This window comes from Eurosta solidaginis, chromosome 4, assembly GCF_040869045.1.
Source record: "Eurosta solidaginis isolate ZX-2024a chromosome 4, ASM4086904v1, whole genome shotgun sequence".
NCBI lineage: Eukaryota > Metazoa > Arthropoda > Insecta > Diptera > Tephritidae > Eurosta > Eurosta solidaginis.
This window is the reverse complement of record NC_090322.1, coordinates 203,771,295-203,792,974: the sequence shown is the minus strand read 5'-3', so window position 1 is coordinate 203,792,974 and position 21,680 is coordinate 203,771,295. Positions and strand designations below refer to the sequence as shown.

Genomic DNA, 21,680 nt, shown 5'->3' with positions numbered 1-21,680 from the left:
AAATATTTTACATAAGTATGGCGCACAATGTGCACACGACATATGTAGACAGTTACAAATATTTTTCCAATACAAATTTTAAAATTTAAAAATCTTTTAAACACATTGTAGTTTTCAATTCTAGTATCATCTCTTTATAAATAAGTTACTATAACCATCAATTTGATTCTTTTCTTTAAATACTTTACTGTATCATAATTAACTTTTCCTATAAATACCAAACATCAACATCACCTATGTAGCTACTATTACTATTTTTATACTCAGTTAGCAGAGCTAGTATATTAACTTTGATTGGATAACGGTTGGTTGTACATGTATAAAGGAATCGAGATAGATATAGACTTCAATATATCAAAATCATCAGTATCGAAAAAAAATTCGATTGAGCCATGTCCGTCCGTCCGTCTGTCCGTTAACACGATAACTTGAGTAAATTTTGATGAAATTTGGTATGTAGGTTCCTGGGCACTCATCTCAGATCGCTATTTAAAATGAACGATATCGGACAATAACCACGCCCACTTTTTCGATATCGAAAATTTCGAAAAATCGAAAAAGTGCGATAATTCATTACCAAATACGGATTAAGCGATGAAACTTGGTAGGTGAGTTGAACTTATGACACAGAATAGAAAACTAGTAAAATTTTGGACAATGGGCGTGGCACCGCCAACTTTTAAAAGAAGGTAATTTAGAAGTTTTGCAAGCTGTAATTTGGCAGTCGTTGAAGATATCATGATGAAATTTGGCAGGAACGTTACTCTTATTACTGTATGTCTGCCTAATAAAAATTAGCAAAATCAGAGAACGACCACGCCCACTTTAAAAAAAAAATTTTTTTTTAATTCAAATTTTAAAAGAAAAGTTAATATCTTTACAGTATATAAGTAAATTATGTCAACATTCAACTCCAGTAATGATATGTTGCAACAAAATACAAAAATAAAAGAAAATTTCAAAATGGGCGTGGCTCCGCCCTTTTTCATTTAATTTGTCTAGGATACTTTTAATGCCATAAGTCGGACAAAAATTTACCAATCCTTCAGTGAAAAAGGGCGAAATCGGTTGAAGCCACGCCCAGTTTTTATACACAGTCGACCGTCTGTCCTTCCGCTCGGCCGTTAACACGATAACTTGTGCAAAAATCGATATATCTTTACTAAACTCAGTTCACGTACTTATCTGAACTCACTTTGTATTGGTGTAAAAAATGGCCGAAATCCGACTATGACCACGCACACTTTTTCGATATCGAAAATTACGAAAAATGAAAAAAATGCCATAATTATATACCAAATACGAAAAAAGGGATGAAACATGGTAATTGTATTGGTCTATTGACGCAAAATATAACTTTAGAAGAAAACTTGGTAAAATGGGTGTGACACCTACCATATTAAGTAGAAGAAAATGAAAAAGTTTTGCAGGGCGAAATCAAAATCCCTTGGAATCTTGGAAGGAATACTGTTCGTGGTATTACATATATAAATAAATTAGCGGTACCCGACAGATGATGTTCTGGATCACCCTGGTCCACATTTTGGTCGATATCTCGAAAACGCTTTCACATAAGTATACAACTAAGGGCCACTCCCTTTTCAAACCCGCATTAATACCTTTAATTTGATACCCATAACGTAAAAAACACATTCTAGAGTCACCCCTGGTCCACGTTTATGGCGATATCTCGAAAAAGCGTCCACATATAGAACTAAGGCCCACTCCCTTTTAAAATACTCATTAACACCTTTCATTTGATACCCATATCGTACAAACAAATTCTAGAGTCACCCCTGGTCCACCTTTATGGCGATATCTTGAAAAGGCGTCCACCTATAGAACTAAGGCCCACGCCGTTTTAAAATACTCATTAACACCTTTCATTTGATACCCATATTGTACAAACAAATTCTAGAGTCACCCCTGGTCCACCTTTATGGCGATATCTCGAAAAGGCGTGCACCTATAGAACTAAGGCCCACGCCCTTTTAAAATACTCATTAACACCTTTCATTTGATACCCATATTGTACAAACGCATTCTAGAGTCAACCCTGGTCCACTTTTATAACGATATTCCGAAAAGGCGTCCACCTATAGAACTAAGGCCCACTCCCTTTTAAAATACTCATTAACACCTTTCATTTGATACCCATATAGTACAAACAAATTCTAGAGTCACCCCTGGTCCACCGTTATGGCGATATCTCGAAAAGGCGTCCACATATAGAACTAAGGCCCACGCCCTCTTAAAATACTCATTAACACCTTTCATTTGATACTCATATCGTACAAACAAATTCTAGAGTCACCCCTGGTCCATCTTTATGGCGATATCTCGAAAAGGCGCCCATCTATAGAACTTAGGCCCACGCCCTTTTAAAATACTCATTAGTACCTTTCATTTGATACCCATATCGCACAAAATAAATTCTAGAGTCACCCCTGGTCCACCTTTATGGCGATATCTCGAAAAGGCGTCCACCTATAGAATTTAGGCCCACTCCCTTTTAAAATTATCATTAACACATTTCATTTGATACCCATATCGTACAAACAAATTCTAGAGTCAGGCCTGGTCCACCTTTATGGCGATATCCCTAAATGGCGTCCATCTATGGAACTATGGCCCACTTCCTCTTAAAAAACTCTTTAATACCTTCCATTTAATACACATGTCATACAAACACATTCCAGGGTTACCCTAGGTTCTTTTTACAACATGGTGATTTTCCCTTACTTTGTCTACACAGCTCTCAACTGAGTATGTAATGTTCGGTTACACCCGAACTTAGCCTTCCTTACTTGTTCATACAAAATTTATTATTATTAAAACATTACAAAACACAAAAAAAAAAATGATGAAAAAAAGCAAAACACAAATACATTTATAAAAATTTTCTATTCATTTCAAAATACAATGGGTCACAGTGGGAAAAAACCAAACTTAAAATTTAATTTAATACATTCAAAATAAATTTCCTTTTTCTACTTTTTACCATTCGGTAATTTCAACTGTTCTAATCACCACTTCAAAAATATGCAAAATTCATTTCCGTTGATTCTAAATACAAATTATAAAAATAAAAACTTCTAATAATTGTAAACTTTCACAAAACATTAATTTGTTTAATCTTCATTGTTTTGAAAAAATTTTTGCATAAAGCGGTGGTTCCGTAAATAACCAAAGAGATTTTTTTTTTGCGTAAACGGTGGTTCCGTGACAAACCAATGGAATTTTTTTTTAATCCCGGTGCGTCCGAGAACATTTATATTAGAATTTTGGAAAGATCTATAAAAATAAAAACTATAGAACTTTGATAAAAACGGTGCGTCCGTAATAACACAAACACATTGAGATTTTTTTAATAAAGCAGGGCGTTCGATATCAACAGCCAAGTCTTTTCTACCAAAATAAAATATTTTTCTTTGAAATCAAATTAAATTTAATTACTTTAATATACATTCAATTTAAATATTCAGTCTCTCATTAAATTGTCGGATAATTCTTTCAATCTCACATCAACATTCAATTCAATTTCAATTTCTGTTAAACTTTCGTAAGTAAATTCTATATATTCGACTTTAAATCAGTCTAAATATATCTTCTTTGCATTCTACTACATATGGTTCTTAGAAACAAGAAAGTAGTTCCCAAAATTTCAGAGCAAGACTCAGATTCCGAAAATTCAGATCCCAATTCCAAAAATTCTAATTCCGAAAGTTCCGATTCCGAAAATCTCGATTTTAAAAGCTCAGTTTCCGAAGGCTCAACCAAATATTCGCCCAGTACAATCAAAAACCTTGTTGTTAGACTTTCTTTGTCCGGAGAATTTTACGGATTTGAGGAATTGCCCGAAACACATATTTCAACTCCTTCTATTTACGATACAAATATGGCAACTCATGAGGAAAAAAGATCGTTTATCGGCATGTGTGCTGGTATTATGCGTGAAAATTATAGTGGTGAGCCCCTAGGTCTTGAATCTTTCATTAATAAAATTGATTTAATCGAAGAATTTGTCGACGAAAATTTAACTGGCACTTGTATTTCATATATTAAATCCAAACTCGATGGTAAAGCTCGAGAAGCAATACCAACTCAAATACTTTCAGTTAATGATATAAAAATAGCGCTACGTAACCGTATAAAACCCGACAACTCGAAAGTTGTGGCCGGAAAAATTGCAGCTTTGCAAGTTAATAATAATAATTACACCGATTTCGCAAAACGCATTGAGGAATTGTCTGATTCTCTATATTTTGCTAAATAAATGCATAAATCTGAATGACGAACAAATACAGGAGTTTAAAAAATGCAGGCAAATAATAAAAGATTGTACATTATTCTGTAACTAAATAAATAAAAAACTGTATATATGAATTAAGCGGGAGTTGCCCTTATTGCTTTAAATGTATGAAAACATTTATTTGATGCAATTTTTAATTTATGCCTTGTCGACTTGTCCGTCCTGATGTCACGTTATTTAAATGTTTCCCAAATAATTAAATAAAAAACTGTTTAGTCTCTTGATAAAAAATTAAAAAAAAAAAATTTTAAATGGGTGTGGCACAAATATTATCAATCATAAATCGTAACAAAATTCGCCAGAGAGGTTGCCTTTACTATAAGGAATGCTTTGAAGAAAAATTTACGAAATCGGTGGAGTACTATGCCCACTTTTATATAAAAGATTTTTAAAAGGGTCGTGGACGAATAAAATAAGCTATTTCTTTGCAAAAAAGAGCTTTATATCAATGGTATTTCATTTCCCAAGTGGATTTATAACAATAAATAGGAAAAACTTCAAATTTTAAAATATGGGCGTGGCCCACCCCTTTTATGACTAAGCAATTTTCTATGTTTCGGGAGCCATAACTCGAAGAAAAATCAGCGGATCGTAATAAAATTGGATACACATATTTTACTAGTAAAAATGGACGGAATCGGTTAAAGACCACGGCAACTTAGATATAAAACAAGTTTAAAAGGAACGTAGACTAGAATTATAAGCTATAACTTAGCAAAACTGAGTTTTGAATCAATGATATTTCACTTATCAAGTTTTATTGTAAGAGGAAATGTACATATTTTTTTTAAACGGGCGTTGTCACGTGTTATGTAGAAAAGTAATTTATCTGAAATGAAATGTGCAATTGAAGGTCCTGCTAGGTATATAATGTTCGGTTACACCCGAACTTAGACGTTTACTTGTTTTAATAAAAATTTAGTAGTATACACGTACAAGTACAGTATTGGTCTTACAGGCAGTTGCATGCTTGCTACAAATGTAGACTTCCGACAGCTCACGCAAGTTTTATAATCCGGGCACATTAAGGTTTAGGGATATCTAACTATTATATAAATAGGCATGTTCAAAATTTCGCCACGACCATACTATAACTTTAAGGTATAAAATATTGTTGATAAGATGCGCCGCCATATTGAACATCCTGTCAAAACGCTGCGAAAACGCCAAAAAGTAGCCATCTTGAACATCCTGTCAGGCAGTTGATGAATAAGATAACACACTTGTTTTATCACCATGGTATAAACAACTATTTAAAAATTTAAGTGTGTAAGCACGGGCAAGAGCATGTTCTGATCCCATGATCCTAAAAACACCACCCCCATCCACAGGAGGCTTATAGTGTGATCACAAAGTTTCCAAAAAAATACAAGAAAACGCAGGGAATTGAGCAAACAGTGCAACCAGACTTCAAAATATGTATAAATAAAAAACGACTAAATTTTCCCCATTTACGGGAAGATACCACTGAATAAATTGGGTTCAACAATTAACTTCCGATTCACCGGAACCTACCAACTTGTTAATTGGTGACGTGTATCGGTTTCACCAATCTTCGGTTGCCCGGAAATCGATCCACCATCCGGCTCACCGGAATCCACCAGCTTGTCAACCAGTGACTTGTATCGATTTCACCAACCTTCGGTTACTTGGAAATCGATCCAACGATCCACCTGCCGTGTCCACCGACTCAACGATCCACCTGCAGCATCCACCGACCCGCCGTAATCCACCAGCCGTATTCACCGACCTACCGTAATCCACCAACTGCCCACTTGTGACGTGCATCGATTCCACCGACCTCCGGTTGTTTGGGAAATCGATCCACTGATTCACCAACCTTCGGTTACAGTCCACCTCCCATTCCTCGGCCAGGTCTACCTTTCTGCTACGGTGTGTGTGTGTGTTTGACCAAAATATCAACAACAAATCGACGTGTAGTCATTTCGAAAGGAAATAGGTGTCCTTTTTCGACTCTGGATGTGTTGAGTGCACTGATATGAATGTTGGAGATTTGAGTTCAACGCTAGCTCCCGAAAAGCTAGCTGATGAAGAAGTGAAATTCAGAAACATGTCCTAGTAACCATCGCCATTTGTAAACTTACAATTTTTCTCTAATATCAATAACAAAAACCATTGTATAAAGCAATATGAGCAAATCTCGCTAATTAAATACATATTATTAAAATCTATAAAAACTTAGTTAAAGTAATAACGTAGTTCTAGTGGAGCAAACACACAATATTGTGACGAATATTAGCAACACTAAGGAATACTATCATACAGGGGCGTAGCCAGAAAATTGCCTTGGGGGGAGAGTTAAATAAATAAAAAAAATGTTGTCTTTTGCTTTAACGTGTATTTAGAATTTGATATGAAAAAGGTTACATTAAAAACTCAAGCACATGCGTCGGCTTTTCTTTGCCATTTCATCTAAAACTTCATCAACGGTAACAATTTGATCACGATGGATGCTTAGTGATGCACAGCCATTCAATCGATTTTCACTCATCGTGTTTCTCAAATAGTTTTTAATCAGCCTAAGAGTTGAAAAAGATCTCTCGTTCGTTGCCGCTGTTACTGGAAGCGTACACAAGATTTTCAACAACATGTGAACATTAGGAAAAGCCACAGAATCGCATTCCTGTAATATTAATAGATAAATTGATAAAAAAAAAACCGAAGTACCACCTTCAGGAATAAGTAGTATTCATGCTTTTTGAGCCTATGCATGAGATCTAACGTATACGTATATAAAATTCAAAAGAAAGAAACTGATCGAATAGAAACAAATTTTATTTAAAAAAGTCATATCTACACGGAAAAAACACTAATGTGTTTTTTTTACATTTTAAAATGTGAAAACACATTATTTTTTAATTTATCACATAATTTGAATTTTACATTTTTGAAATGTGTTTTTGACATGAAAAAAAATGTAGATATTACATTATAATAATGTGTTTTCCACATGGAAAATAATATCAAATTTGCATTATATTTCAAAATAGGAAATGTGTACTTCAAAAAAATACTGTAAATTTAACATTATTTAAATGTTAAAAATATTTGCCTTTTCATGAATGATGAATGTAATCGCTGTTGAGGCAAACGAGCAAACGCCTGAATTGATTATATTCACGCATGCAATAAGTTGGTTGATTTTAAGTCAATGTCGATTATGTTCGTTTAAGCAAGTTGGATCGAACGTTGTTGTGTTCGATGTATGCTGTTCTCTGATATGTATGTAGATGGTCGTTAGGCAAATTTACAAGGAAACTTCTTTATGAAATTATAGTAAAAGTTAACATGTACATTTGTATATTTAATAAATTGCAGAATTATTATGAAACAGAATATGATTGAAATATATAAGTGTTCACTTCGTAAATACTTATGCTTGCATATTAAAAATATAATGTCACCGACAAAGTAAATACGTTGCAGAATTATAAATTAATTTATTAACATAGACATAAAAACATTAAATTTTTGAATTTTATCGACCTAATAAATCAAATGATCATGAGGCAAGGGGGGTTTAAACCCTCAAACCCCCCCCCCGTCGCTACGCCCCTGCTATCATATCTAAGCCAATACTAAGCAGTGACTTGTATGCACATCAACAAATCAATCATTATGTCTATACATATATATGTCCATACAAGCAGCGGAGAGCAACGCACAAACACATGCATATATCTGAGATACTCCCAAAAGTAGGCAATCATCTGTGGAAGTATCTCTTACATATACAACCGCATTGGCTATGTGAGAAGCTATAATAATCGTGCATCTGTAGTTATAGCTGAGAAATTTATAGCTGGTAAACGAGTAGCAAATTCTAGAAATAGAAACGCCTAGAAGTATGCGAACGAGACATTACAGAGCTGAGTAATCAGTAATCAGTTTGATTTAAGCACGCTATCTGTTGAGAAGTAGAAGTGCGATTGTGAAAGTAGTCTAATAAAGACCATTTTGCATTATTGAATATTGGAGTTATTTATTCAACAGTTTAGTTGCTTCGAACGTTAGCAGAAGGTTGCAAATAAGCAGAAATACCATAAATTCGTTACAATATTGTTACGAATATTAGCAAAACTAAGGGGTGCTGCTATCTCTAAGCCGATGCTAAGCAGTGACGTAAATTCACATCAATAATTCAATCATTATGTATCTACATAAACGAAACAATAGATGCGTCTACACATATGTACCATGTACGTATACGAGCAGCGGAGAATCAATGCGCCAACACATGCATATATCTGAGATACTCCTGAAAGTATGCAATAAGAAAAGCTATAAAATCGTGCAATAGTAGTTACAGCTGAGAAGTTTGAGAGCTGATGGACTAGTAGATTCTGGAAGCGCTTAGAAGATGCGAACGTTGAAATCAGAGAGTATAAAAGGCAGCAATTGTAGAGGCGCTAAAATTCAGTTTGATTTGAGCTATCAAGCATTTTCGATTAAGACGCTATCTGGCGAGCCATAGCAGTATTATTTTGAATAGTAGAGTTTCATTTGAGCTATTAATCAGTTTGGTTGTTAAGCAAGCTAGTTGCAAAGCATAAGTGTTATTGTGAAGTACTTTAATTAAGGCCATTTTTCCATTATTCAATATTGGAGTTATTTATGTAAAAGTTTAGTGATTCGAACTTAGCAGAAGAAGGGCAAATAAGAGGATTTGCAAGTAAATTCGTTACAATTGGTGTCAGAAGAGGAATTGTTGAATAAATTCCGGAGGACCACATGGACATGGCAAAGTTCATTGAATTGAAGATCCAGCAACTAAAGGAGTTGGAGAGCCGTGGATTGAATACAAGCGGTGTTAAACTCGAACTTCAGGCACGGCTACGAGAGGCAATGGAAGCAGAAGGAATTGATGTGAAAGAGTATGTCTTTCATCTTGATGGCGAGGAGACAACAAAAAGTGAAGAGAAAAACGAAACATCGCAGACGGTTACCAGCACAGACTTGAACATGATATTGGCTGCAATATCTGCACAAACATCGACAGTAGCATCAATGTCGTCGCAATTGGCATCCCAACTGGAAGCGCAAGAGGCACGTATAACAGAAATGTCATCACAAATATCTACCAACATGTTGTCACAACTGCCATCTCAACTGGAATCCCAGGAGAACCGTATAACATCCAAGATGGAAACACAATTGGAAGAACAGAAAACACACATGGCGTCACAGATTGCAGAACACTTAAAAGAACAAGAGGCACGCATAACATTACAGCTCGAAGCACAAGAAGAGCGTATCTGCAAAAAGCTGGAGGCACAGGAAACAAAATTCTCATCGCAGCTGGAGGCTGTTAGTGAACGACAAGATAAAGTGGAGGCCGAGATGGATGCTTTGAAAGATCGGATTCAGGAGTTACAATTGAACCGTCCAATCACTTCAACGTCTACTCTGAAGGTAAAATCCCCAACGTTTGATGGTTCTGTTCCATTCCAGGTATTTAAGCTCCAATTTGAGAAGACGTCGGCAGCGAACAACTGGAATGCTGAAGATAAAGTTGCAGCTCTGTTCGTGGCATTGAAAGGGCCAGCAGCCGAAATCTTACAGACGATTCCCGAAGGAGAGCGGAACAAATATGAAGCATTGATGGCCGCTGTCGAGAGACGTTATGGAAGCGAGCATAGGAAACAGATATTCCAAATTGAGTTGCAAAACCGCTACCAAAAAGCAAATGAGACATTGCAGGAGTTTGCTTCAGATATTGAAAGATTGGCTCATCTTGCAAATGCGGACGCTGCCGTGGAATACACTGAAAGGGTAAAGATTCAAAGCTTTATAAATGGCATACGGGACGTCGAAACAAAGCGAGCTACATACGCAAACCCAAAGCCAACATTCGCAGAAACGGTGTCACAAGCTCTGATTAAGGAGACAGCGTCGCTTCTGTGTAAGCCAGTTTTCAAAGCACGTCGTGTGGAAGTAGAAAGGCCAGAGTGGGTAAACACAATATTGGAGGCGCTGAAAGGATCGCAAAAGCGGAGTGAAAAAGTTATCAAATGCTTCAAATGCGGGAACTCCGGTCACATTGTACGTCATTGCGATCTTGGTCCTAATAGTTCCAACAATGTGGGTGGCATAAATGCAAAGCTGGAGGAGATGAGCAAGAGCGAGTAAGAGGTAGAGATCGAGAGCTAGATCCAGCTATTGAATGCCCTGTGATATCTATGTTGCAAATTGGTAGAAAGTCTTACCATCAGAGGGAATGTGGATGGTAAAGAGCTTGTACTGACTGTAGATACGGGGGCATCTCATTCCTTAATTCGATCTGACTTGGTCAACAGGAGAGTAAAAACGTTACCTGGAGCAAGGTTGCGTACGGTCACTGGCGAGTATAACCAAGTCCAAGGAGAAGTGGTATGTGAGGTATTAATTGGAAAGGTCATGGTTCTACACAAATTCATTGTGGCGGAGATTGTTGGTGAAGTCATATTGGGAGTGGACTTCTTAGTTGATCATGACATCAGGATCGATATGCGGAGAAAGATTATGCGCTATAACAACCAGGATATACCACTTAACTTCAGTTTGGAAAAAGGGTTCAGCAGTAAGCGAGTGCTGGTGGAGGAGATTCGACAGAGACCACGAAAGTCAAGGAAAGTAGATCGAGCAAAGGTTGATGGATCGAATGGGCCAAATAAAGCGAAATCAAAGGTACCTGCGAGAAAAGAACTGGCATTTACAAACCCTAATGGAGGCACTAAAACGACTGAAAGAATTTTCCAGGAAGAATGCAAGCCAGCGCACACTACTGTTGTGAAACGTCAAGACGATACTGATGATGCAAAGTCAATCCGTCAAGATCAAGCTCTGCGAAGTAGTTCTTCATTGGCCAAGCAACAGTATGCGAGGGAACGACCCAGGATAATGAGTAGTAAGATGAAACACAGGTACGACAAGGAAAATAATTTGGAAGGTTTCCGGGAGGGAGAATTGGTACTGCTATACAACCCTCACCGGCGGAAAGGTGTTCCATCCAAATATCGGTGCAGTTGGGAAGGCCCGTACAGAGTTGTGAAGACGATCAGTGATGTCATCTACCGCATACAAGCAATTGGGAAATCACGAAATAGAAGAGTGGTACATTTGGCGATGCTAGCAGCGTTTAGATCGAGAGATTTGTCTGATCGGGACGATCAGACTTAGGTGGAAGGCAGTGTTACGAATATTAGCAAAACTAAGGGGTGCTGCTATCTCTAAGCCGATGCAAAGCAGTGACGTGATTCACATCAATAATTCAATCATTATGTATCTACATAAACGATTCAATAATTGCGTCTACACATATGTACCATGTACGTATACGAGCAGCGGAGAATCAATGCGCCAACACATGCATATATCTGAGATACTCCTGAAAGTATGCAATGAGAAAAGCTATAAAATCGTGCAATTGTAGTTACAGCTGAGAAGTTTGAGAGCTGATGGACTAGTAGATTCTGCAAGCGCCTAGAAGATGCGAACGTTGAAATCAGAGAGTATAAAAGGCAGCAAATGTAGAGGCGCTAAATTTCAGTTTGATTTGAGCTATCAAGCATTTTCGATTAAGACGCTATCTGCGAGCCATAGGAGTATTATTTTGAATAGTAGAGTTTCATTTGAGCTATTAATCAGTTTGGTTGTTAAGAAAGCTAGTTGCAAAGTATAAGTGTTATTGTGAAGTACTTTAATAAAGACCATTTTTCCATTATTCAATATTGGAGTTATTTATTCAACAGTTTAGTGATTCGAACTTAGCAGAAGAAGGGCAAATAAGAGGATTTGCAAGTAAATTCGTTACAATATAAATACTAGAAATAGACATAATTTCAAATTACCATTCTTTCGAACAGAAATAGATAAGCAAAACATTTTTTACAAAGGCCTAAAGGGTACAACGAGATCCCATTGGATATTAAAAACTGCAATGAAATCTTAGTTTTTAAGGCAAAATTATATGAAGTTTGTAAAACTTTACCTATAGGATAGGATAATGCTAATTGTACCTTGAATAAGGCTTTAAGCCGTAATAAATAAATAAATAAAATAAAAAATAGCTCGATTTTGTATTCCAACTTTCTGTTTTTTTCATGAAATTAATATACGTAGTCGAATGAATAGGGTCCGTTTTCGTTTTTCATTCGTTGGTACTGTTTAAAGGGCCAAATAATGGTGACTTATAACCATAAAACCATAACCAGATAAAGCAGCTGATCGATCCTACCTTATAGAAATCAATGTAATCGAGTAATGGTGCCATACCATAACGCCATAACCATACACAAATCACACACACAAGGTTGCGCATTGCGCATGTAAACAAAAGATCAGTTGTTTTTTATGGGCAATTTGTATGTCATTTTCCTTTAGCTCTTGTTTTTTCTCTCTTTCTTTCGTTCGCTCAAGCAGTCAAGTGTAATGTAGAAGCGCAGAACGAAGCAATTTTGAACTACCATATACTCCAGCTCCGCATTACATCAGAGTAATCCATGGAGTACCCAGAGTCCAATAAACATCGTGTAGTGATTACAATCGTTAAAAACGAGCAATGATCGGCTTACAATGTGCTCGTGTAGAAACATGAGTTGCCCTGCAAAAATCGCGAGTACTCCATGCATGCATGTATGGAGTACTCGCTATGGACCAAGCGAGTGCTCCAAAATTAACCACAATTCATACAAAAAATATGGTCCAATTAACATTGCGATGTCCTAGGACTGGACCATATGCTCCAGCTCCGCATTACATCAGAGTAATCCATGGAGTACCCACAGTCCAATAAACATCGTGTAGTGATTACAATCGTTAAAAACGAGCAATGATCGGCTTACAATATGTTCGTGTAGAAACATGAGTTGGTCCATTGCTGCATTACAGTGGAGTATAATGGTAAGTACTCCAGTGGACCACATGATCCAACGATTTTTGCAGGGTGGTCCATTGCAGCATTACAGTGGAGTATAATGGTAAGTACTCCAGTGGACCTCATGATCCAACGATTTTGCAGGGTAGTGAATGCGCAATCTTCTGTGTGTGATTTGTGATAACCATACCATAGCCAACCAATTGGTTTTTGGTTTCTCGCCATATCCATAACCTAAAAATATTTGAGTTGGTGAATTTAGTAACGTTTTGTAGATTTTATTCATTTTTTTGAAAACGTTATGATTAAGAGACTTATTTTTTGTGGAATATGTTTGCAATTTTTGCGTTTTCTTCATTTTTATATAATTTTCACGATTTTTAGGTTAAGGCACCATTAATCGATCACATTGGAGATGGTTATGGAGATGGGTATGGTTACGACTATGGCTTTAGGGTTAAGGAAGTTTAACTGGCCCTTAACTTTCATATACATACATACTAAATATAAAACAAAATTCTCGAAAATAACTATGAATGACGTTAGAAAGCCTTCGCATTCAACAACAATTAAACACGGTGATGAATTTTAAAGAGGATATGGACAAAATAAGCAACGCTTACACAGCGGTCATGCAGTACAAAGATAGATGCAGAGGTGGCAAGTAATAGTTAATATATATCTCGGTACTGTGTGTAAATAAATAAAAAATGTACTCAAAAATTAAATAAGTTTAATTTAATAATGTAAGTGTCCAAATTAAGGTTATTTAATTGTAATTATGTTTGTTGTTAATGAATTGCTTTTAAAATCAAATCATTAGACTCCCTGAGGAAGACGTTAGAGCGTCGAAACACGTAGGAGGGAAAAGGAAAATTTAATTTTTGCCTTCTAATTTCTCGGCCGTAAAGCTCCATAAAAGGAAGCATAACGAATATATTTGGCCCAACAGGAAAACAAAAACTAACGGAACAATTTAACGGAGTGTTAAAGATAAGAGCTTGCGAAGACGCCGTTCACAATTTTGTATATAAAATCCGAAAGTGTTTAGGTTCGAATCTCAGCGACTTCGCTGTTTTTTTTTTTTTTAAGTATTTTCTGTTTTTTAATTTTTTCCATGCTTATTTTAATTTGAGGGATAAAACAACAGCGCTTTTGGCAAAATATTTTCATACTTTTTCTGAAATTTTCATGTTTGGTGATCTGCCCGGCCCAGCTCACAAATTAGTGATTGCTTTTGTGAGGCTGGACATGAGACAGCTTACAGAATGGCAAATTGTCTCAAAAGTGATTTTCACCCCAAATAATCTCTAACAGTGACTAGAGACGGCTTACTGAATTCAGCTGTTAAACTCATCTATACTGGATGCTGAAAAAGCAGCTCGATTTACATACTATGCAGTACTCATTGCATACATCTAACTGCAGTTTTTATTGCAAAAAGTGAAATTAAATTTTGTGAACAAATAATGAAAAAATAAAAAAGCATTATGAAAGTGTGAATGGCGTGGGGCCATTTAAAATCCAATTTTAAATTGCGAATTTGACAAAAATACCAACTTTGTTAATGGAAAATAAATAACTTAACTAAAATCGACTTTTACCCTAAAATCAATTTGAAAATAACCTGGCGTGGTGCCATTTATAAACCATTTTACAAATCACTAATAGTAAAATACTAATAGCAAGCTGCTACACATGGTTCTGGCCATTTGGTATTACAATTGTGTACTGGTGCAACTCAACGTGCGTCAATACAACACTGGAAATTTAATCCATTAATTAAGCAACATTTGCAGTTGATAGTAACCTGGAATATGAGACTATTAAATATAGACCCCTCCATTTAACCAAATCTGTAAAAAAAAGGTAATTCTATACGACAGCATGACACTGTCAAACAACACATCAATATTAATAATCCGAAGCCGGAAAATAAAAATTTTAACTCGTTCAAAAGATATTAACGAAAAACCGAAAAATTACCTGTGGGTCCCTCCGAAACGTGGGGTGGTATCCATAGTATTCCATAGGATATTGGATGGGTCCAACACCGGTTTGGAGACGAAAACTATATCCGCGCAAAACACTAATGTTCACAATTTTTTTTGTGGGTACACACAACAACATTACAACAACCACATGGAAATCGCCAACTTCAACTGCAAATATCTCCGGACAGAGATAAAATTTATATTTTCCGGTTTCGGATTATTGTTGTCGAGATTAATACGCTTTTAACACCTCTTTCGATATTTTTGGACGCGTATTAGCAGTGTCATGCTCATAGTGTACCTATACCAAGTGTGTTCACTAAGCGATAAACGTCAAAACTACAAACAGCCTCGCTCACCTGATGGAAATCTCAGGTCTAGAGTCGCATTTTTAGTCTCAACGACAACATTTTTGACTACCAATCGTATGGACTTTTTCAATTTTTCAATCATTCGGAGCATTCGGTAATGGTATCCATTTTGAATTCGCTGTCATTCCGAATCCAGCGAGTGCCTGTCAGAATGCTTGACAGATAAGTCAACACACTTGTACTTGTACACTATGGTCATGCTGTCGTATAGAACTACCAAAAAAAAAATTGAACAAAAGAAAATAGTGATCATTGTTTACTATATAGTTTGGCAGCTTAAGTAGAGGTTATGTTGCGAATAGAGTGGAAGGCAGTGGACTAGGAAGTCGAATGTCATATAATGAAGGAATGGTGTTCGGAGATTTTTCAAAGTTAAAAAAAAAATGATAAAAGCATTAATATAAATAAAACTATTGTTTTAATAACAACAAAAACGCCATATATATTCTGTATACATAAATTTATAAGGATTATCTCACTTTAAAATTTGAATTAAATAATCTAAAGTTTTTTTTTGAAACTGAGTCGAGAACTGTGCGTGTGAATGTGCGAATTTTCACCGATCAGCTGTTAGTTGCGCTACTTGGTAAAATTTACAATGATAGTGATTGTTGTTTGGTAATAGTCTAGTTGAGGCATTGTAAATTTTACCAAGTAGCGCAACTAACAGCTGATCGGTGAAATTCGCACATCCACACGCACAGTTCTCGACTCAGTTTCAAAAAAAAATTTTAGATTATTTAACTCAAATTTTAAAGTGAGATAATCATTACGAATTTATGTATATACAATATATAAGGCGTTTTTGTTGTTATTAAAACAATAGTTTTATTTATATTAAAGCTTTTATCATTTTTTTTTTTTGAAAAAAATCCGAACAACATTCCTTCATTATTATAAAATAGATTTTTATTAAAAATTTTATAATTATTGATTATTTTCAATTTTATTTAATAATTAATTACGGATTAATTTTTAATTATTTATTAAGATTTTAAAATTATTAATTATTTTTTAGAATTATTATTTGTTTATTAGATATTTATTAATAACTAGAAGACCCGGCAGACGTTGTCCTGCCCTAAATTTGGCCAATCTGCATACATTTTAATAAGCTTTTTCCGTCTGACCACATTTTGGCCTATATCCCGAGACCATAGTCACCCAGGGGTATGAAAATTACCCTCTAATAAAGCACTCATCAACAGCTTACATTTGATATCCACATTTTATAAACACATTTTAGGGGTACCCGGGTCCTCGTTTTCGCCTATATCTCGAGACCCTAGTCACCCAGGGGTATGAAAATGACCCTCTACTAAAGCTCTCATCAACAGCTTTCATTCGATATCAATATTCTATAAACACATTCTAGGTGTCCCGGGTCCACTTTTTGGCATATAGCTCGAGACCCTAGTCACCCAAGGGTATGAAAATTACCCTCTACTAAAGCACTCATCAACAGCTTTAATCTGATATCAATATTCTATAAACAGATTCTAGGGGTACCCGGGTCCACTTTTTGGCCTATATCTCGAGACCCTAGTCACCCAGGGATATGAAAATTACCCTCTAATAAAGCACTCATCAACAGCTTTCATTTGATATCCACATTCTATAAACACATTCTAGGGGTACCGGGGTCCACGATTTGGCCTATATCTCGAGACCCTAGTTACCCAGGGGTATGAGAATTACCCTCTACTAAAGCACTCATCAACAGCTTTAATCTGATATCAATATTCTATAAACAGATCCTAGGGGTACCCGGGTCCACTTTTTGGCCTATAGCTCGAGACCCTAGTCACCCAGGGGTATGAAAATTAGCCCCTACTAAAGCACTCGTCAACAGCTTTCATCTGATAGCCATATTCTATACACACATTCTAGGGGTACCCAGGTCCACGTTTTGGCCTATATCTCGAGACCCGAGTCACCCAGGGGTATGAAAATTACCCTCTACTAAAGCACTCATCAAGAGCTTTCATTTGATATGCATATTCTAGGGGTACCCGGGTCCACGTTTTGGCCTGTATCTCGGGACCCTAGTCACCCAGGGGTATGAAAATTACCCTCTACTAAAGCACTAACCAACAGCTTTTATTTGATATCCATATTCTATAAACACACCCTATTGGTACCCGGGTCCACGTTTTGGCCTATATCTCGAGACCCTAGTCACCCAGGGGTATGAAAATTACCCTCTACTAAAGCACTCATCAACAGCTTTTATTTGATATCCATATTCAATAAACACACCCTAGGGGTACCCGGGTCCACGTTTTGGCCTATATCTCCAGACTCTAGTCACCCAGGGGTATGAAAATTACCCTCTACTAAAGCACTCATCAACAGCTTTCATATGATATCCATATTCTATAAACACACTCTAGGGGTACCCGGGTCCACGTTTTGGCCTATATCTCGAGGAAATATGCTGTTTTGAGTATTTTCCCGGCAAGTATTCGAATTTTTCTCACCTTTTAAACCTTCCCTAGACCTCCACGAATAATTCAAGACCAAGGTAAGATAAATCCGTTCAGCCGTTCTCGAGTTTTAGCGAGACTAACGAACAGCAATTCATTTTTATATATATATATTAAATTTTTTAATATTAAAAATTGTATATTTATTGATTATTTTTGATAGTTTTATTTATTTTATTTAATATTAATTTATAATTAATTAGGGGTTAATTATGAATTATTTATTTTATTAAAAATTTTAAAATTATTAATTATTTTCATAATATTTATATTTTTATTATAAAATGCATTTATGAAAAAATTTTTACGGGAAGCTAAGTAAGTCCACTGCCTTCCACTCTATTCGTAACATAACCTCTATTTAAGCTGCCAAACTATATAGTAAACAATGAGTTGAGAGGTCGACTGCTAATACGCGTCAAAAAATATCGAGAGAGGTGTCAAAAAAACATTAAAGAATGTAGAATGCTGTTTTGCTCATTGTTTACTATATAGTCATGGTTCATGCTATATAGTTTGGCAGCTTAAATAGAGCTAATGTTGCGAATAGAGTGGAAGGCAGTGGACTAGGCAGTCCAATGTCATATAATGAGGGAATTGATGTTCGGAGTTTTTTCAAAATTTGCCCGAAATCCTGAATCACAAAAGGGAGTGTAGTTAAGTACGAAAATGAAAAAATATAGTTAGGTTTTGCTCCTTTTTCAGCATGAGATTTTCATTTTAAAAATGTAATATACAAACCAATGTTCATTCTATTACTTTTTTAGCTGGAGATTTTCATTTTAAAAATGTAATATATAAACCAATGTTCCTCCTATTACTCATTTTATGGAGCTTCATGGAGCTTCACATGCACTTTATAAAAACGTGCTTTTTACTTTTACGAACTTATTCCTCAATGAAAATAAATGAAACACGTATTAATGTAACCATTAATCATGTTTCTTACTTCTTATATGTTCTTCTTAAATATTATAAATGTGTTAAAAGTAGCAGAACTAAAATAATATTGGCAAATCTGATATGTCAAACTAATTTTATATAATAAAAATTATTTCATAAATTGCATGCATTTTATACATATGCATTATATTTTAAATTTTCTCTAACTATTCGTTTTGTGCTGACTAAATTTTGCTTATGCATAACTTCCTTAGGCTATATAAGATAACAATTCCAGGGGCCGTTTTCACCATCTTCGGTGAACGCTAACAAACACTTTATTTGAAAGAAATCGTTCAGTGATGCGTCAAATAAGGGTTACTTTAAAATAACGGACGTTAAAGGGTCCCCTGTTACATGAGGAAAAATGAAGTACAACTATTTTTATAACATGAAGATAGATAGAAAATTTATTGGAGATTGCACTGCGACCTTTGATCTATTTGTTCCCTCATCAGATTGCGTCGCGTTCCAGGAGGATATGTTCCACCATCTCTCCTGATCGATCACGAAATCGACATGAATACAAAACAAGTAAGGACGGGACTGTCTTCGGCTGTGCCGAAGACTTCATACCTTCCACGAATGGGGCTGAACAATAATCTTATCCCGTTCGTAATCTCCAAATAATCGGATGTATAAGATAAGAAATATATAGTGAACAGATCTACATACCTAAACGATTTTTAACATAAATATAAAATAAAAAATAGGTAGGTACTTTGTGTGAGGATGCAAAGTTTCAGGTTTTTTGTGGTCTGCGTGTAAAAACTATGACTACGAATCACGTATTTCAACAATATATATGACGTAAACGTAACTACTTGATGACATTTTATGAATTTTAAAGCTTCTAGCCGTAAAAAGGGGGCAAAAAATACAGTTTATATGGGGCATATGATATATGTACCACCGATCTCTATGATTTTTTTCAGACAACAATATATGCTATATATGTAAGCATTTGGTGAAATTTGAAGCTTCTAGTTGTTAAAATGGGGCAGAAATTGCGCAAAGTTTCTTATCTGAACAATCGGTTGTATGAGATATATACTATATATACCACCGATCTCAATGATTTTTTCAGACAACAATATATGCTATATACGTAAGCATTTGATGAAATTTGAAGCTTCTAGCTGTTAAAATGGGGAAGAAATTGCGCAAAGTTTCTTATTTGAACAATTGGTTGTATGAGATTATATATGCCACCAGTCCCTATAATTTTTTCAGACAACAATATATGCTATACACGTAAACATTTGGTGAAATTTGAACATATCTAAACGATTTTAAGATAAATATAAAATAAAAAAAATAGGTAGGTACTTTGTGTGAGGATGCAAAGTATCAGGTTTTTTGTGGTCTGCGTGTAAAAACTATGACTACGAATCACGTATTTCAAAAATATATGACGTAAACGTAACTATTTGATGAATTTTGAAGCTTCTATCCGTAAAAAAGGGGCAAAAATGACAGTTTATATGAAGTATATAATATATATACCACCGATCTCTATGATTTTTTCAGACAACAATATATGCTATATACGTAAGCATTTGGTGAAATTTGAAGTTTCTAGCTGGTAAAACGGGCCGGTTCCGACAAATGTCTAATCGGACACCCAAGTACACCCGCTCACCAAATTTTATCAAGATATCTCAAAAATTGAGGGACTAGTTTGCATACAAACAGACAGACGGACTTGACTAAATAAACTCAGCTCTTCAACCTGATTATTTCGGTATACTTAATGGTGGGTCTATCTATTTTCCTTTAAGGACTTACAATTTTGGGTTTCGTGACGAAATTAATATACCATTTCATTTTCATGAAAGGTATACTTATGTTTTTTATTTAGATGAACAGCGATAGAAATTCTTATATTTTTCAAGAAATCCAGGAAAATTCAAGAGGACCCTAAGTTTTTAATTATTTGTGTTTTGCTTTGACGTTGGCGGTGCGTTGCTTATAGATTGAAGCAATTAAAGCGCGTGTGTTCAAAGTCAGATGTAGACGCAACGCAAGTGCCAAAACGACTCAAAAGTCACCTTAAGCTTAGTTGCTTCACGTGTTATTAATCATTATTAATTAAAAATGTTGGATCTCGTAAGAAACTAAACTTAGGAAAGATACACACGAGACATAGCTTCGTAGACGCGTACAAAATATGGAATGCAGCTACGCTTTTCTACGCCTCAAGATTTCTTATGCGGCAGTTACCCACGAACGTACGTAGAAAAAACGTGTCAGCTGACACGACCTAACTTATGAGTGTGCAATGTAAACGAAAACTCACCGACGTGCAACGCCCGTACGTACGTATCCCGGAACGAAGAAATCAAAACAATTTTGATTTTTTCCGTAAGAACGTGTCAGCTGATCGCTCTCTCACTAGACAGAGTTGCCTAGTAAACTTTTGTGCGCTAATTTTTGACCGTTTGCAATTTTATGCAAAAACACCTAATTAAAGTTTGAAAAATTGTGAAAATAATTCGAAATAATTATGTAAAAGTGCGGATTATAAATATGTAATCTATTTATACTTATTTAATATTTATTCCGGCCTTTTATAATACCAAAAATTAAATTGGAAAAACTTGATGTTTCCATAAGCATACATGCAAAACGGTCAATGGCAACAGTGCTTATTTGTAAACAATACACACAAATATGTTATGTACATGACACAGACGCACA

At 35.5% G+C, this 21,680-nt stretch overlaps 3 protein-coding genes across 4 annotated transcripts in view; 2 read left to right on the top strand and 1 right to left on the bottom strand.

The window, feature by feature from the left end:
* The window catches only part of LOC137250909 (fatty acid hydroxylase domain-containing protein 2), a 56,936-nt gene extending 49,256 nt beyond the window's left edge, over positions 1 to 7,680 (top strand). Inside the window, exon 7 of the mRNA XM_067784614.1 lies at positions 6,746 to 7,680. The gene's annotated coding sequence lies outside the window, so the exon portion shown is untranslated. The remainder of the gene's footprint in view (positions 1 to 6,745) is intronic.
* The window catches only part of Ubr1 (Ubr1 ubiquitin ligase), a 157,549-nt gene extending 142,105 nt beyond the window's left edge, over positions 1 to 15,444 (bottom strand). Inside the window, exon 1 of the mRNA XM_067784604.1 lies at positions 15,174 to 15,444. The gene's annotated coding sequence lies outside the window, so the exon portion shown is untranslated. The remainder of the gene's footprint in view (positions 1 to 15,173) is intronic.
* LOC137250912 (band 7 protein AGAP004871-like) overlaps positions 1 to 21,680 on the top strand; it is a 104,854-nt gene that overhangs the window by 11,926 nt on the left and 71,248 nt on the right. Inside the window, exon 1 of one of the 2 annotated variants that reach the window (XM_067784632.1) lies at positions 13,905 to 13,933. The exons of the other annotated variant lie outside the window; for it this stretch is intronic. The gene's annotated coding sequence lies outside the window, so the exon portion shown is untranslated. Of the gene's footprint in view, positions 1 to 13,904; positions 13,934 to 21,680 lie in introns of those variants that run through there. 2 annotated transcript variants of the gene reach the window in all.